The following is an 18413-nucleotide window of genomic DNA, read 5'->3' as shown; positions in this document are numbered from 1 at the left end:
TTTGCGGATGACATGATGGTCTACTTAAAGAATCCTAGAGATTCAACCAAAAAGCTAATTGAAATAATCAACAACTTTAGCAAAGTTGCAGGATACAAAATAAACCCACATAAATCATCAGCTTTTCTATATATCTCCAACACAGCTCAGCAGCAAGAACTAGAAAGAGAAATCCCATTCAAAATCACCTTAGACAAAATAAAATACCTAGGAATCTATCTCCCAAGACAAACACAGGAACTATATGAACACAACTACAAAACACTCGCCACACAACTAAAACTAGACTTGAACAAATGGAAAAACATTAACTGCTCATGGATAGGACGAGCCAATATAATAAAAATGACCATCCTACCCAAACTTATTTATCTATTTAGTGCCATACCCATTGAACTACCAAAATACTTCTTCACTGATTTAGAAAAAACCATAACAAAGTTCATTTGGAAGAACAAAAGATCAAGGATATCCAGGGAAATAATGAAAAAAAACACATATGATGGGGGCCTTGCAGTCCCAGACCTCAAACTATATTACAAAGCAGCAGTCATCAAAACAATTTGGTACTGGCTAAGAAACAGAAAGGAAGATCAGTGGAATAGACTGGGGGAAAACGACCTCAGCAAGACAGTATACGATAAACCCAAAGATCCCAGCTTTTGGGACAAAAATCCACTATTCGATAAAAACTGCTGGGAAAATTGGAAGACAGTGTGGGAGAGACTAGGAATAGATCAACACCTCACACCCTACACCAATATAAATTCAAAATGGGTGAGTGACTTAAACATAAAGAAGGAAACCATAAGTAAATTGGGTAAACACAGAATAGTATACATGTCAGACCTTTGGGAGGGGAAAGGCTTTAAAACCAAGCAAGATATAGAAAGAATCACAAAATGTAAAATAAATAATTTTGACTACATCAAACTAAAAAGCTTTTGTACAAACAAAACCAATATAACTAAAATCAGAAGGGAAACAACAAATTGGGAAAAAATCTTCATAGAAACCTCTGACAAAGGTTTAATTACTCATATTTATAATGAGCTAAATCAATTGTACAAAAAATCAAGCCATTCTCCAATTGATAAATGGGCAAGGGAAATGGATAGGCAGTTCTCAGATAAAGAAATCAAAACTATTAACAAGCACATGAAGAAGTGTTCCACATCTCTTATAATCAGAGAGATGCAAATCAAAACAACTCTGAGGTATCACCTCACACCTAGCAGATTGGCTAACATAACAGCAAAGGAAAGTAATGAATGCTGGAGGGGATGTGGCAAAGTAGGGACATTAATTCATTGCTGGTGGAGTTGTGAACTGATCCAACCATTCTGGAGGGCAATTTGGAACTATGCCCAAAGGGCGACAAAAGAATATCTACCCTTTGACCCAGCCATAGCACTGCTGGGTCTGTATCCCAAAGAGATAATGGACACAAAGACTTGTACAAAAATATTCATAGCTGCGCTCTTTGTGGTGGCCCAAAACTGGAAAACGAGGGGATGCCCATCAATTGGGGAATGGCTGAACAAACTGTGGTATATGTTGGTGATGGAATACTATTGTGCTCAAAGGAATAATAAAGTGGAGAAGTTCCATGGAGACTGGAACAACCTCCAGGAAGTGATGCAGAGCGAGAGGAGCAGAACCAGGAGAACATTGTACACAGAGACTAATACACTGTGGTATAATCGAACGTAATGGACTTCTCCATTAGGGGCGGTGTAATGTCCCTGAACAACTTTCAGGGATCCAGGAGAAAAAAAACACCATTCATAAGCAAAGGATAAACTATGGGAGTGGAAACACCGAGAAAAAGCAACTGCCTGAATACAGAGGTTGAGGGGACATGACAGAGGATAGACTTTAAATGAACACTCTAATGCAAATACTATCAACAAAGCAATGGGTTCAAATCAAGAAAACATCTAATGCCCAGTGGACTTACGCGTCGGCTATGGGGGGTGGGGGGGAGGAAAAGAAAATGATCTATGTCTTTAACGAATAATGCTTGGAAATGATCAAATAAAATATATTTAAAAAAAAAAAAAAAGAACTACATCTTTAATCTGTTCTAACTAAAATGTGGAAAATATTCTGGCAACTAACTATTCCACAGTTCTGGAAAACATGATTATTGGCCAGATAAGTAATCAGAAACCCTCTACCTGGGAGATGGGGAGGGAGGTGAAGGAAAATGTGACTATGTCTACTGTGTAGTCCCACAAAATTCTTTATGTGCTTAAGCTGAAGTCTCATCCTTAAAGTAGTACATTAAGAGTAATTAGAATACTAAAGTTATATTTTTAAAGTTTTTGTTAACTGCACTTGTAAAATCATTTATTTCTTGTGTGTAGGAAATAAATACCTGTTCCATGCCTGCGTTATCTTGTACAGTTTGTGTCTTTATATCTCCTATATTAAAGTAGCTCTACAAATGAGTCAAATTTAAAATTTAAAGATTTTTCCTAAGGGAATCAGACTCAGAGTGCAACCAGTCAAAGAAGAAAAGAAAAGAAACCTTTCTGTCTCACTAACATCGAGGGGTGCCCAGGACTGAACCCGTTCAACCATGTGCATGAGTCCAGAACAGATGGGCTTCAAGAACAAAGGATTTGGGGACAATTATCTCACTAAGATTGTCTTTCCCCATTTGTAAAATGAGGGTGTTGAATTGGATGATATGTGAGGTCCTTTCCAACTATAAAACCTATCGGACCAGGGACTCTGCTTATTTATCTTTTTTTTTTTTATATCTCCCAATATGGCACTCTATGAACAATGGGGGATTAATAAATTATTGTTGAATAAATGAAAGTAAATGATAATAATAATAATATTTTAAAGATGCACAATCTAGGAACAATGTTTGTTACTAATCTATTTTAATTTATTCTAATTGTATGAAAAGAATACCATTTTATCCTTCATTGAAAACAATAGGAAATGAGTCATCTGGTTTTTTAGTATCTTTTCTTTCTTTCTCGTTCTAGCTTCCTGTTCTATTGAAGTCTCTCTAATTTTTGTAACACAGGGAAATGGGTGAAGAGGCTTCAAGGCTGAATGTTATTCTTTATTACTCATAAATGTGTTTTTATTTCAATTCTTGTGATTATAAGTGGCCTCTCTCCGGACTTTTTCTTGGTTTTGTTTTCTATGAAAAACATCTGAAACCAGAAAATTGGGAGCAAACAGAGGTTCAGGCTGTCCTAAGCAATTACCTGAATTAAAGGAAATTACTAGTGGATGTTTGATGTACTGCAGGGAATCTGTGGATGAAGAAATATAACTGCTAGTCACACCTGGGCTGATTTGCACTGTTGAATTGAAATTATCATGAGTAAATATAATTACTTATCAAATTTAATAAATGCTGCTGGAGTTCTGAAAACTGCACTTGCATCTCCAAATTACACAGTGATAAATGTGGTTGCACGCATTCAGTATGGCACCTTTAAAACACAATTTACACACTGCTCAGGTATTTACTAGGATGATTATTGGGTGGCTAAAGGCAGTTATAAATTAATGCACAGAAATGGATACAAAACTACATCTTAATTAACTACCCTTGCTCTCCAGCTCTTCTCATGCTTATTCAATTATATCAAAGAAAATGTTATTTCCAGTATCTCCATTATCCTTAAGAGATGTACACTTGGGCTAGCCTCCTGAGCTCTAACAAGGTTTTGATGGTGAGGAATTAGTAAATATTTGGTAACACTTGAGATGAAGTGCTCTAAATAAGTATTTAATTAACAAATAAAATAGTTATTGCTCTCAAGCTGTAATGATTGGCAATAATTGCTTTACAGGATTTAATAGTTATGAAATTAACATAAACAGACATAACTAATAAAAAGAAAACATTAAGTTATGTTTTCCTACTAACTTTAATTTGTATGCTCTTAAGGATCATAAAAATGATTGGCTTTTTAATTAAATGCATATTGAAACACATCTTAATATACAATTTTATCTTCAGGGGATCTATTGATGCGAGAAGTCACTATTCATAATAAACTTATAATAACAGATTTTTTCTAAAAATATTAAATATTTGTTTGCTATAATTATATGTTGCTAATTTAATTCAAAGAATATCTCCTGATCTGATGGTAAATATAATTATTACTGCTTTTTTAGCCATCAACATTTCAAATCTTAAGCCTGAATTTTCCTGGGTTGTCTATGTCCCACTTAAATCAGAGTAATCATTAACAAAAACACTTGAAAGAGGAAAGAATTTAGCTGGAAAATATGGCTTTATTTGAGTGGTAGAAAAGATCTTTTTATCATTCAAAAAACCTGTGGTTTTATCAGTGTAGGAAATTCCTGGTTGGGGAACATTTTCTACAAACAAAACATTTTGTTTATCAAATGATTTATTAGGTAAGGCTCACAATATTGCCTAAAGAATGAAGAGATTAAGTGATTTGCCCATGCTTACATATGTAACAAATGTCAGAGGTGAGATTTGATTCCAGATCAGTCCTGAATCCAAGCCCAATACTCTATCCATTGAAATCTACTGTTCTTGTAGCTTAATTTTTAGAAGTGTATACATGAAAGACAAAACATAGTCAAACCTTTTACTTTAAAAAAAAAGAAAGTTACATTTTTAGGCAAAACAAAACAAAACAAAACTATCTTTCAAAAAGAAGAAAACTAATTATTTAACAAAAATTAAAACAGGGCTCAACGATGACATTGCAGGCATAGATTCATTTAACTATTTTTTATTTAAATATTTTTTTCCATGGTTACATGATTCGTGTTATTTCCCTCGCCTTTTTAGTCCTCCCTCACAGAGCTACCAAACAATTCCCCTGGGTTATATATGTATTATCACTCCATATTATGTAATATGGAAATTACTTATTTCCTTATTGTTCATTTTCATAATAAAGTAACCGTTTAAAAACCAAAACCTCATATCCAATACCCATATAAACAAGTGATAAGTCAAATGTTTTCCTTCTGCATTTCTTTCCCAACAGTTCTTTTTCTTGATGTGAATAGCATTCTTTCTCATAAGTTCCTTGGGATTGTTCTTCATCCTTCCATTGCTATTAAAACCAAAGTCAATTACATATGATAGTCCCATAATGTTTCAGATTCTGTGTACAATGTTCTCCTGGTTCTGCTCATTTTCTTTCACATCAGTCCATGAAAATCTTTATAGCTCATATGAAAATCAAGCAGTTTGTCATCCCTTATTGAACAGTATTATTCCATCATCATCATATAACACAATTTGTTAGTCATTTCCCAATCGAGGGATACCCCCTCATTTTCCAATTTTTTGCCACCACAAAGAGTACAGCTATGAATATTCCTGTACAAAGCTTTTTCCTTATCTTTTTGGGGTACAAACCTAGTAGTGGTATTGCTGGATCAAAGGGTATATATTCTTTTAAAATCCTTTGGGGATGATTCCAAATTGCCTTCCAGAATGGTTAGATCAATTCACAACTCCACCAGCAGTGTATTAAGTGTACCAATTTTGCCACATCCCCTCCAAAATGTATTAGTTTCCTTTACTATTATATTGGCCAATCTGCTAGGTGTGAGGTGGTATTTCAGAGTTGTTTTAAATTGCATTTCTCCAATCAGGAAGGATTTGATTTCTTCATCTGAAAACTGCCCATTCATATCTTTTGCCCATTTGTCAACTGGGGAATGGGTTGATTTCTTGTACATTTGACTTAGTTCCTTAGATATTTAGGAAATTAAGCCTTTGTAACAAATTTTCATTATAAAAAATCTTGTACAACATTGCTTACATACAGTATTGTGGTGTAATTTGGTGAAGGTATAGAAGGGGATATAAAAATATTATTTTTGTAGTAAGAAGATCAAAGCTATTACTAAAGGCTTTTTTATGACCTTGGGCAAATCACTTAACATCTCTAGATCTCAGTTTTCCCACTTGTTAAATAACACATTTGAACTAGATGATCTCTGAGTACCATTTAAATGCTAAATTTTGATCTTCTGATCTTTTATAAAAATTTAATTAGTAATTTAAATTTTTCTATATTACTTCGCTCCACAAGAAAGCAGGTAATATATTATAGGATGTGCATATATTATCCTATAACATATATTTCCATGTTCATCATGCTATAAAGGAGTATACTAGAGAAAAGTTCATGGAGGAAATAAAGAATAGTTCCTTCTGTGATAGTTAAAAAAAGGGATCACCAAATTGTAATAATTACAATTAAAATTATGAGGCTGTTAGGAGCGTTAGTAACTTTATTATAGCAAAGTAGAAATGGGAAAGTGAGTGAAATGTAGGAGGAAGGTAGAGGGTTTCCCAGCCTACCACCATTAGTGCTGATTCAATGAAATCCAGCTCACCCCCAACAACAGGTGTCCAATCTCCAGCCAGAAGAGCAGGAGAGCCCCTTCAGCAAAAGTCTTAGGTCAGCACCTGAGACTGAATCCAAGTCCCTCCAGAATTCAAATGTCTTTTCAGCAACAACCACTAATGCCAGAGTCTGAATCCCAGAGAGTGAATCTCCCGCTAGGTTTCCCCTTATAAGCATTTTTCTCCTCCCACTAGTTCTCCCACATCACATATCAGGAACCAATCCTTAATTCGTCTGGCACTGCCCAGGGGGGTATTTCTCTGAGCCTGTGTCTGTACTTGCAATCAATGCTAAAGAATTTTCAAGTTTCTGACTGATTACATTAAAGAAAATGAAGGGAGTATAATTTCTTTTTCACACTTCTGTGGTGGTGTATATCTTCTTTTTTGTCCTGAGTCTCTTGGAGTTGATCTCTATTCTTGCCTTGTTGATAATAGTTGTCATATTTTGTTGGTCATCATACATTATTGTTGTTGATGTATACAATGTTCTCTTGGCTTATATCACTTTGTTTATACCATTTCATATAAGTATTCCAGGGTTTTTGTGATCATCTTGTTTATTATTCCTTTTGTCACAATAATATTCCACTACAAGCATATACCACAACTTGTTCAGCCATTTCCCAAATGATGTTTGTTCCTTCAGTTTCCAGTTCTTTGCCACCACAAAAAGAACTGGTATAAATATTTTTGTACAACTAGTTTCCTTTATCTTCATTATTTCTGGGATATAGACCTAGTAATGGTTTGTACTTAGGATTTCTTTTTAAATTTCAATAAATTTAATTGCTTTAAAAATTAAAATGTATAAAATTTACATATATCTGTGAATTTTATTAGAAGGAAAACTCATTTGATTAATTATGGAACAACATTTTCTCATTATGATCATATATATATATATATAAACAAGCATATAAACATACATATTTAATTAATTATTAAAGTGTTTGTATATTCTATTCTAAGCTCTCCAAATTTAATTTGCTCGTGAATAGAATCATAATAGTCAAGTCACATAACAAGGCATAAATTTAGGAACATGAGAGGACAGAGTTATAGAACATCTGAAGGGGAACTGAGTCAAATGAGACAAAAATATATATTGAAAGCACCATTTGATGTACTAATGTTATTAACAAGTAAAACTGAATAAATTAATCATTAACACTAATTTTGAAGAAATCTTTTGAATATTGACTGGTTTAGTAGCAATAAAGGTGGATAACTGTGCAGCATAATTATTCACCTTTATTGTACAGTAAATTTAATCATTTTATACTAAATTTATCTATCAATCCCTCTACTGTTATCTGTCTGTCTATCTATCTAAAATATGTATATGTGTGTAACCCTCAATAGAGTTTAAACTTTTGGGGACAAGTTCTGAATCCAGTTAAAGGACATTAGGTAAATCAAGAATCTGCCATTTATGACCTGTATTACTTTGAGGAAGTTCATTATCTTTTTTGTGTCTCACTTCCTTAATCTCTAAAATGAGAAAGTTGGTCTAGATGTCCTTTATTATTTCTCTAATTCTAGATTTCAAACATTCTTGGGGAACAGAAAACTGACATTTTCTAATTACCAAATAACATCTATCTCTGTCTCTATATACAGATACATCCACACATTTAAATTTCCAGCTATACTTAAAGGAAACCATACAGTAATATGGCACACTAAAGATACATCCACATAAAGGACTTTAGGAACTAAATGACGAAAATATGATATTTGATGATCAAACTATATGGAAATAGAAGAAATATTGTCTTCCCCTAGAAATAATAAAAAACTAAACATAAAGACTGTGGACTAGGATCTGAGGACAGTATTGTCTTTCTAATAACTTTTAAAATAAGTTTTGTTATTATCTTTTGCTTTTTTATCATTTGATTTTCTCTGAGCCTTGTTCCCTTAAAATTTTTAAGAGAGAAAAAAATAGATCATGAAAATAACTGGAAAGGCTTATATGAAGTGATGCAAAGTCAAGTGAGTAGAATTTCAATCTTTGCTTTATTTCCCTCACAAAATTTTGTCCAGTGTAAGAGATATGTCTAATATCACAATGCAATGAATATGACAACACATGTAAAATCTATATAATATTATTTCTGTCTTTGCAGGAAGGAGGGATAGAAGGGAGGAAGAAGACAATTTTCAAAATATCAGAAAATTATTAAAAATTATATTGATAAAAACTATAAAATAAAAAATGGAAGGAGAAACATTCTTTTTAAAATCATTGTAACAATGCTATATAGTATATACATATAGATAGATAAAACATATATACACAAACTGCATGTAGTTCATTTTGCATCTGCTGTTTGCCTGGTTTCCATTCCAAGGAATAAGATGCCCTTCATCTATCAATCCCTCTACTGTTATCTGTCTCTTCAGTTCTAATTTCAACACAATGCTGCTAATTCAAGTCTTGATGCCAGCACTTTCCTTAGTCTTTTGTCTGTTCTGGAGGGCTGAGGGATATATTTCCAAAGTCCTGCTAGTTCCTTCTGTTATGAATGTCGGAAACTAGATTATCAATTGCTCCACTTTGCGTCTACTGTTCTGTTTGTTTTCAACTTCACAGTACAAGCTACCACCCCCTCCCTTTAGTTATCCCATCATCTCTCCCTCTGCTTTCCTGTTTCCTTTTATGTGTTGTCTCTCACATTAAATTATAAGCTCTTTGAACACAATGGATATGTTTCTTTTTTATTAATTGTATCACCAGCTCTTAACACAGTGCTTGCCATGTAGTATGCACCAAATTAATGTTCATTTGAATATTTTTCTTTCCATTGATATCATTCTCCTCATTGACCACTGTTTGTATGGCTCTGCTCACTTCATATTGCATCAGGTCAAGTAACTCTTACTATGTTTTCCTTATTCATCAAATTACAATACAATGGTGTTTAATTGCATTTATGTACCACATTTTGTTTAGCCATTCCTCAGTAAAAGGGCATATGTGCTTCAGTTGTATGCTACCATATCAGTATTGACCTCTTTTAAGTCTCTTTATTATTGTTATATGAATCAGTTCCTCTTCTTATCCATTTTTCTTATTCCCTTTACTCCTATATTTCATGAACAACAGTTTGATTAAATATCTTAGGATGGAACACATAAATTATGTGCTATGTTTCCCTAAATTTTACTGATTTTGTTTCTTGTTTTAACAAATTGATAACCAGAGTATACATAGACCATTGCTTGAAATGAATGCAATATTATTAATTTTCTTTCTTTTAACATATAGGGAAATTTTGAAGTCTTTTAGAGCCTGCCACCTTAAGGATCTCCAGATGTATTTGAGAAAGTATTCAAGATATGTGGGCTTTCGTGAATTCTTCAATTATTTTGCTGCTTTCATTTCTTAATACTGAAATGCATATTCATGTGCAATTTTCCATTCCCCCATACACTCACCTTTTCAATAAAGCTACTGTATATTTAAATATATGTTTATTAAAATTAAGGAGATTTACTGAGTTCTTCTCTATGTCCTCATTCTCTTTAAAAGACCTTTGCATTTCAAACAAAATTATCTTTTTAACTACAGTCTTCTTGTGTATACTCTTCTGTACACTTAGCATCCAAGATGATTATGTGCCATAATTTTTCTTATGGCTTTTGGTTTAATGGTAAATCTAATTCTGCTATGTTCTTTAATTACGACTACAAGGAAAATCTATATCTTTATATTTGACTATACCTTCTTTATACCTTATAGGTTAATTTAAAACAAGAAGGATAATATTGGTATGCCTTAGCAATTTGACTAGATGGGAAACTGCACAAATAAACAAGAATCTCACATATATTTGGTTTGTCAACAGTCAATTAATATTATAGGCAGTCTAAAAACTTATGTAAGTCTTCCAACATTCTATTGTCTTTTCTGCCATTTTGCAAGGATAACAGAGGAAGTTAAAATGAGTAGAACAGCATTAGTAAAGAAAAAGAAAGCCTCAACACTTAGGAGTTGATTAATACTATTGGTACATCACTATTTTGTATACTTTCCCCACATTATTTGCTTTAATCTGAAGCATTTTTGAAGAAATGATAATTTTTGATGAGGAGCTGTAGAAGCACAAGTTAAAAAAAGGAATTTAATATAAGGTTATCCAGTGAGGGACACAGTTAATTACTGAGTATAATAGAATCTATCATTTAGGTAATGGTTGAAAACATCATAGAAAAAAATTAAGTGATTTGCTAAATGTTACTCAGTAACTTTAGGGAAATGAAAAAAATGTCCAAGATGTAGAAGCTCAGATTGAGTGATACTGAGATAAATCTATTTATATAAAATAGAAATTATTTTCTCCAAATTCCACTTTAAATTCAAATTAATTTTGAAATAGGTCTATAAATATATCTCTTAAATATATTATCATCCAAAGAGTTTTGGAGATATATACATTGTGTTCATTTTTCACTTCATAAAATGAAAATATACACAATGAATAGAATATTGAAGGAAAAATTTATCAATAAGTTCATGTATACATATAAATTCCTTAATAAAAATAGAAATAAGGAATACAGAATTAATTTTATATTATATCTCCTAAATAATTTATTTATGCTGAAATGTGTTGTGAATAAATTAGATATTCATTAAATGTTTTTAATAACTAAACCTAGAAGCCATAATATTTCTTTTTTTCCTATTATCCCTTGATGTCTATCATATACATTATCTTTTAAAGCTATTTTTTCCACTAAACCTGTTAGGTTATAAATTGTTATCCTAATAATTTTATATTGAGGAGGTTATGAATACATGTGAATATTTAAGAGACATTTTAAAGTCCATTCACCTTCAAATATAAACTAATCTCAAGGAAATGAGAATAATGGATATAGTTTTCATTTCTAGGAGATATAGATATTGCTTTATTTATTTGATCTCTTTCTTCATTCACCATTCACCTTGTTCCCTGATGGAACAGAGTCATTCACAAGGAGTACTTAATAGATATTTACTGTATTGATTTACATACTGTCCATTTTTATACTTTAGCTAAAAAAGAAAGTTGACACTTTATAGAACACATTTATAGCACCGACCAGTTTTAATTAAAGCTACACTTTATTTAGAGTGTAATCCATAAATCATGTTAGAATATTTTCCATTTTGTTTCACCTAATAAATCCTGTTATTTAAATTTTTAAATAACAAAAAGTCTCTTAATTAAAGGATATCTTATGACCAAAGATATATTAGCTTTGAAAGATTTGAAATGAGCAATATGTTAAAATTTCCCCTAAATTGTGATCTGTATTAAGAATACACTTTTCATTCCCTCTCAATAAGGTTTAAAATTTGCTTTTGGTGCACTCTAACTGTGTTTATTAGAATCCATTGTTAATTTGCTGAAACCTAAAGTCTCTAAGCATTCCAAGCATGATACCTCTGATTTTTCTCATTAGTGGGTATAAAACGTTTTCGATCGAGACCCATGAGGCTTTATCAGTACTAATCTACTATTTCTCCTTTGATGTTACCAGTCTATTGAAAACTTTTAATTTCCACTAATTAACCTCTTGAGGATGACATTTCCCAGGTAACCTGGGGAGCTTGCTTCATTCACCCAGCCACATCTAACCAAGTTCAAGCTTGCCTCTTCACAGGCAGAGAGATTCTTTGAGTATGATTAGGGCACAGATAGCAAAGCATGATTACTAAAAGTGAAGTTTATCAACTTAAAAGCAAAAATATTCCTGACAAGCATTTGGAAAAAAAATATTCTTGTTGGTCCAGGAAAGGACTACTAGACTTGATATCAAAAGACCTGGCTTGAAGTCCCAGCTCCATTACATGCTAGCTGCATGACCTTGGTCAAGCCAATTAACATCTGAACCTCATGAGACTATTCAAGACTGAAAGGAGATAATATATATAAAATGTTGTATAACTATAATATGCAACATGGATTAGCCTATTCTCAATATAATATTAAAATGAAAGAGTCCATATCTGAGTATTTGCAACAATTAAATGAAGATTCCTTTGAAAGAAGGGGTAGAAAATTATATTTTACTACCCATGCACAATGGTTCTTTATTAAATAACTCAAACTAAATGAAATTAAATATTAAGGGTCAGTAAAAACAAAAATAGAATATGCTTGTTTTTAGGCATATTCATACATAATTTTGCTTTAGTCTTCCCAGACAATGCAACTCATTTTAAAAATATAAATAAGTAATTTTTTTTCATTTTATGAAATGGCAAACATTTCTGAATAAGAATTAAAAAAAAATCTTTCTCAAATAGTACACTCCTTAATTCTTTAAAAAATTGTTTTTAGAAAAGTTCAATTAATTTTATACTATGCTAATAACCAGGGCTTTGTTACATTTCTATGTTGATATTCTGTCATTTTAGTAATAATATGTATTAGTGATAATAATAATAATAATAATAATAATAATAATGATAATAAAGTTGTCCTTTACTTTATTTACTATCCATTTCCTCCTGCTAATTTTTCTGAGGTTCTGTAAATTCTTCATATTTGTAATAATATTGAAATCTGTAAAACAAAAAGCACAGTTCCTTGCTCATAATAGACATTATATGAATGTATTTCTTTCCCTTTCCCCTCCAAATATTGCTTGACACAAATATACCATAATTTATTCAGTCATTCCCTGATTTTTTATCACAAGCTATTTTGCTAGCTTTTCTCTGTAGCTCTTCATTTCTTCTAGGTCTATAAATTTCCAGGCAACACAAATAATAGCATAATGATAGGCAAGTCTAAGATAAAACCCAAAATTAGTCTCCCAGAGAATAATTTCTCAGCAGAGAAATTATATTGAATGGTACATAAATGGCATAAAAAAACCAGGTCACAGTGATCCAATACTATTAAAGAATTGATCCCAACATTGTGAGATCACATGCTTTGCTAAGGAGCATAACAAGAAGGGATTGGAGAAGATACAGATGAACAATGTCAAAGCCCTCATGGTCTGAGCAGAGTATATAAAAACCCTCTGAACCAAAGTCCTTAAGTCCAAACTCCTTTGGCTTAATATCAAGCCCCCAGACATCTAAGGCCATTAATACTGCAGTACCTGATGCTGCCTTCCTTCAAAGGAACCCACTTTTTTTTGGTTTGTTGCAAATACATCTAAGAAATTTTTTATAATTTTGATATTAATGAAAATATTTAATCTGTTGCAAGTTATTGTTATAAGTCTTTTCATACACCTTATCTCATTTCAACCTAGGGACAATTCAAAAGCGGTAGAGAGGTTAATTGGATACAAAGTGGTCCTAGACTGACTGCTGAGCCAAAGAAATCATTTGACAGCCAGACCAAAAGTTTACTGTGCCAACGCTTATGGGCCAAGGGCAAGAGAAATAAGCTTTCTGAATAGAAGCATCAGTATAGGACAATTTGTATGGATACTAAACTAAACTAAAATTTTCCCTCAGGCAGAGCATCTTTTTTCATTGTTCTTTGCAAATAAGTTATATAATGAATAACAAGGAAAATAATGCTTGGCACATTTGGTTTTTATTGTTGTTGTGCAGTTTTGTTTTATTTTTGTTAATAATACCTTACCCAGGGATATAGTCCTAGTTGTGGATTTTCACAGTCAAAAAGTGCAAAAAAACCATTTAAACTTATCTTGTATATAGAAACACATATGCAGATTGTAGATATATATATTCAGAAAGAAAAGCATATATAAATATCTAAGTTCATATCCATTTTTCTATATTTGTATGAATACAGGTATATAAATATATAGCTGAATATATATACCTGTAGAAATATATATTTATATATGCTTATTAATGCATACACATGGATGATGACTTATATCAAAACACAAACAGATTGATATACATATATGTGTACAGATAGATATTTATACTATGATTTCATCTGTGTAGGAAATTCTGTGTGGGGACTGCCAGCACAGACACATATTAGAACATATTGTATAATGTAGTCTTTTTAAAAGGTTGTTTTGGGTCGCTGAGAAGTCTGGTAACTTCCCTCTCCTCACAGGAGATCACATTTGAACTGAGCTTATCTCCAAGGCAAGACCATCCCTCCAATAATTACACATACCCAGCTCTTACTGTATTCACTGGAGAAGAGCAGACTCTTCCCAGGCACAACCCACCATTGGCCTTGCTGTGACCCAGTCCCAAAAAGGAACAATCTCACACATAAACTAGAAAAAGAGAAATTTCCTGCCACTATGGTCTCTTTTCAATAAATATAGGTTGGACTATCCCTACTACCACTATCATTACCACCAGCACCACTACTATCACTACTACTACCATTACCACAACTACTACTATCAACATTTATATTACTTTAAGATGGACAAAATGCTTTACAAATAATGCAACATTTTATTCTCATGACAAGCTGACAAGTGCTTTACAATTTCTATTTGTCAATATCAGATATTAATAATCATTTTGACATTTTGTGATTCATGATCTATCTCTCCTTCCTAACTTGCTTCCTCAACAAGACAGTAATTTGCACAGGTATTATGGAGCAATATATATTTCTATATTCAGCATATTGTGAAGGAAGACACATATCTCTTACCCTAGAGAAAAAATCATGGAGGAAAGTACTCTTCTTCAATCTGCATTCAGACTCCATCAATTTCCTTTATGGCAGTGGATAGCCTTTTTCATCATGTGTCACCTGGAATTGCATTGCTGATGACAGTTAATTCATTCATAGTTGATAATCAGACATTATTGCAGTTACTGTGTACAATGTTCACCTTGTTCTGATCCCTTCAGTTTTCATCACTTCATACAGGTCTTTCCAAGTTGTTGTTGTGTGCATGTGTGTATGTGTGTGTGTGTGTGTGTGTGATTAAGATAAATTTTCTTTTTATCTCATTTTACAGATAAGGAAACTGAAACATATATTAGTTAAGTGACTTGCCTAGGATCACATAGGTGCTACTTGGCTGAGGTAGATTTTTACTGAGTTTGATCTTCCCCTAGCTTTAGTCGTCACCTCACTATGTCTACTGTTCCTACACACACACATGTATTTATGCATTTTGTAGGTATATGAACATATAAACAGTTCTACTCTTTGTAGTGATGCATGTATATGTGATTACATGTTTCATGTTTATATACACAATAGTATATATATGTATGAAATATTCATATACATGTTCAAAGAAAATATTGACATACTAACACTGATGTCATGTTTTTATTAATTATGTAGTTTTTCATGGTTAAAGATCAGAAAAATTAAAAGTAAAATGATAGTAATGTCAAATTTAGTCATCAAAATATTGTCTTTGAGCTTAAAATGTTTAGTAAATAATGTACTATTAATCCTCACAGTTCATTACATGATAGGGATGTAACAAGTTTTATTATTCTTACTTTATAAGTGGGGAAAAAATAAGCTACCTGGTTTACCAGATTGTGAATCAGAATAAAATGAATATATATGTAAGGCTTTTTTGAAGGACACACATAAGGAATGGAGATAGTGAGCTATGGGAAAGGAGATCATTTATCTCACAATCTAGAATCTGTAAATCTTTTGTTGGGACTAGGAAAGTAGGAGAAAATAATCAGAGAAATTGGTTCAAAAGCTAAAACATGTAGAAGTTCTCTGATAATACAGAGAGAAAGTAGGGAGCCATGCTAATTCTGAAACTTTAATCAACAGAGCTTCAATCTTTAATCTCACTATACAAAAATTTCAATGAGGAACTTATCTTAGTGCTTCATAAACATCCTAAATTAGAAATGAGATGAATGTACAGCTCTGAACAAAATAATACATCACTTTACTCAGTGAGTTTACACAATATCAAAGAACAGATGTTTTGGTTCTTCCAAACTGTAGTTGACAAATTTGCTACTAGTGGGAGTGGTAAATTAGTTTTCACTTTTAGAAATTATTTGATACCATTTACAGACCTTTCCTATTTATCAAATGGATTAAAAGTTGTCATTTGAGACATTTATAGTCTTCAAGCACATGTCAAAACTGTTTCTAGCCAATTCAAATGATCTACTGAAAAGGCATATTAAATGAAAGCAGAATTTATATTTCTTCTTTTGTTAAGCCATACATCACAACATTGCTGAATGCAGCCTTCTTCCATAGCACTGAAAAGGTGCTTTGATTAAATTTAGAAAGATACTTATCTCTCACCTAATGTGGAACTATCTTTGTAACTGAAAGACAAATGAGTAAAGGTATGAAAATCTAAATGCTAAGGGCTTGATGAAATCACCATAATTTCCATAAAAGCAACAGTCTCAACTCTATTTATCCCATGAGGACTGATCCTCATCTAAAAAAGAAACAGGCCAATTCATTAGAACATATGAACTGTTCACAGAAGTAGACCAAGGTTTCTGTTTTAACCATTCAATTGCTCTCTGATACTTACAATAAAATGTCCTCAAGGGATCTCAGAATTTTTCAGGCCTTTATAAGTGGTATTAGTACATATCAATTAATTTTGCTTTGCTTTTAACTTAGAATAAGTAAGCATTTCACTGTCAAACTACTTTGTTATAGAAATATTCAGAGTTTGGCTAAATAGGTTTTTATTTTGAGGCTGGAGGAAAGAGAGGTACATAAAGAGGGCTGGCTTCTAAAACAAGAGTGATGGAATGGGGGGGGAAAGATTTTAGAGCTGAGACACTAAAGGCAAAGTAAAAAGATAGGCTAAGAGGGAAAGAGAAACATCAGGAAATGTGTTCCTTCGTGAATTAAACCTGCTCTGGGGTTCTCAGCTCTTGTCAATAAATGTTTAAGTTGAATCAAATGATCCTTTTTATCTCTTTTCACTCCTGTCTGGCTTTTCTTTCTGGTCTTTTTTGTACTTTAAAATAATTTTGAATTCTCATATGGAATCTTGAAAATATTGACTAAAGTCCAACTGTTCCTATTTCCACACTTGATCTTAGCCAAAAGGCCGAGAAGCTAAGCCATTCCTACTTCCAACCACTTGGGCAGCAGGGCAAACAGTCCCCCAATAGCTCTGACTTTGCCTTCTCATTCCATTTCATTACAAACAAAACAAAACATGTCACTCTCAGTACTGACTAGGAAAAAGAAGGAAAATAGCATGTTACAACTGAAGTGAGATACTAAAATAGGACATAAATTACAGGTAATTGTTTTTGGTCAATTATGCTTTTTGTTGCTATCTAAAGGGTAAAGGGAATATCAAAAAGTTCCAAATGTACCCTTGCCTATTGCAAGGGTTTCAAAACCTGCATTTAAGAGTTGTATCTCAATTCAGAAATTATGTGACATTTTAAAATAAGCTTATAGCATTGTTTAATATTGGTCAATAATATTGCTTAATGATACTGATTAATAGTATGTGTACTGACCTTCAAGTTCTTCACACATTTCCCCTATAATTTTGACCAATGCTTATTTGTTAAAAGGTTGGGAAGTGAAAGTAGAACCATTTCATTCTTTTTTTATTATTCCATCTTGGAATCAGTAATGTGTATTGGTTCCAAGGCAGAAATAGTGGTAAGGGGGTAAACATGGCTGCAATCTAGACGCGAATAGCTTCCTCTCCCCTGGCACTGAATGAAATAGACTACCTCAAAAGAGCATAAAAATCATCCTTGGAAGAATGGAGGAACTCTCCAGAAGGCCACAGCAACAAAGGTATGTGGGGTTTGAACATTTCCACACTATAAGAAGGAGGAAAAATGTGCACCAAAATGTGAACTGAGTTGCCCTCCCCAATATCCCCCACAGAACCAGAGTAGGGGCCAGCCTGCTCACTGGAAACAGGGAGCGAGTGAGGAATATCTCTGTCTGAGGGGGAACACCAGGGTCCTTGGGATCTAACAAGGACTACCAGGGAACTACCTCTCAGGGTGGTTTCACTGGAGAACCCTAAGCACTGAAGAACGCGCAGACTGCGGGGCTCTTGCAAACTGCAAACACTGTGAAGACCCTAGAAACTGCAAAAACTGCCTGAGACCAAA

The sequence above is a fragment of the Monodelphis domestica genome, chromosome 6 (assembly GCF_027887165.1).
Source record: "Monodelphis domestica isolate mMonDom1 chromosome 6, mMonDom1.pri, whole genome shotgun sequence".
Classification (NCBI taxonomy): Eukaryota; Metazoa; Chordata; class Mammalia; order Didelphimorphia; family Didelphidae; genus Monodelphis; species Monodelphis domestica.
The sequence above is the reverse complement of the archived record's forward strand: the minus strand, read 5'-3'. Positions refer to the sequence as shown.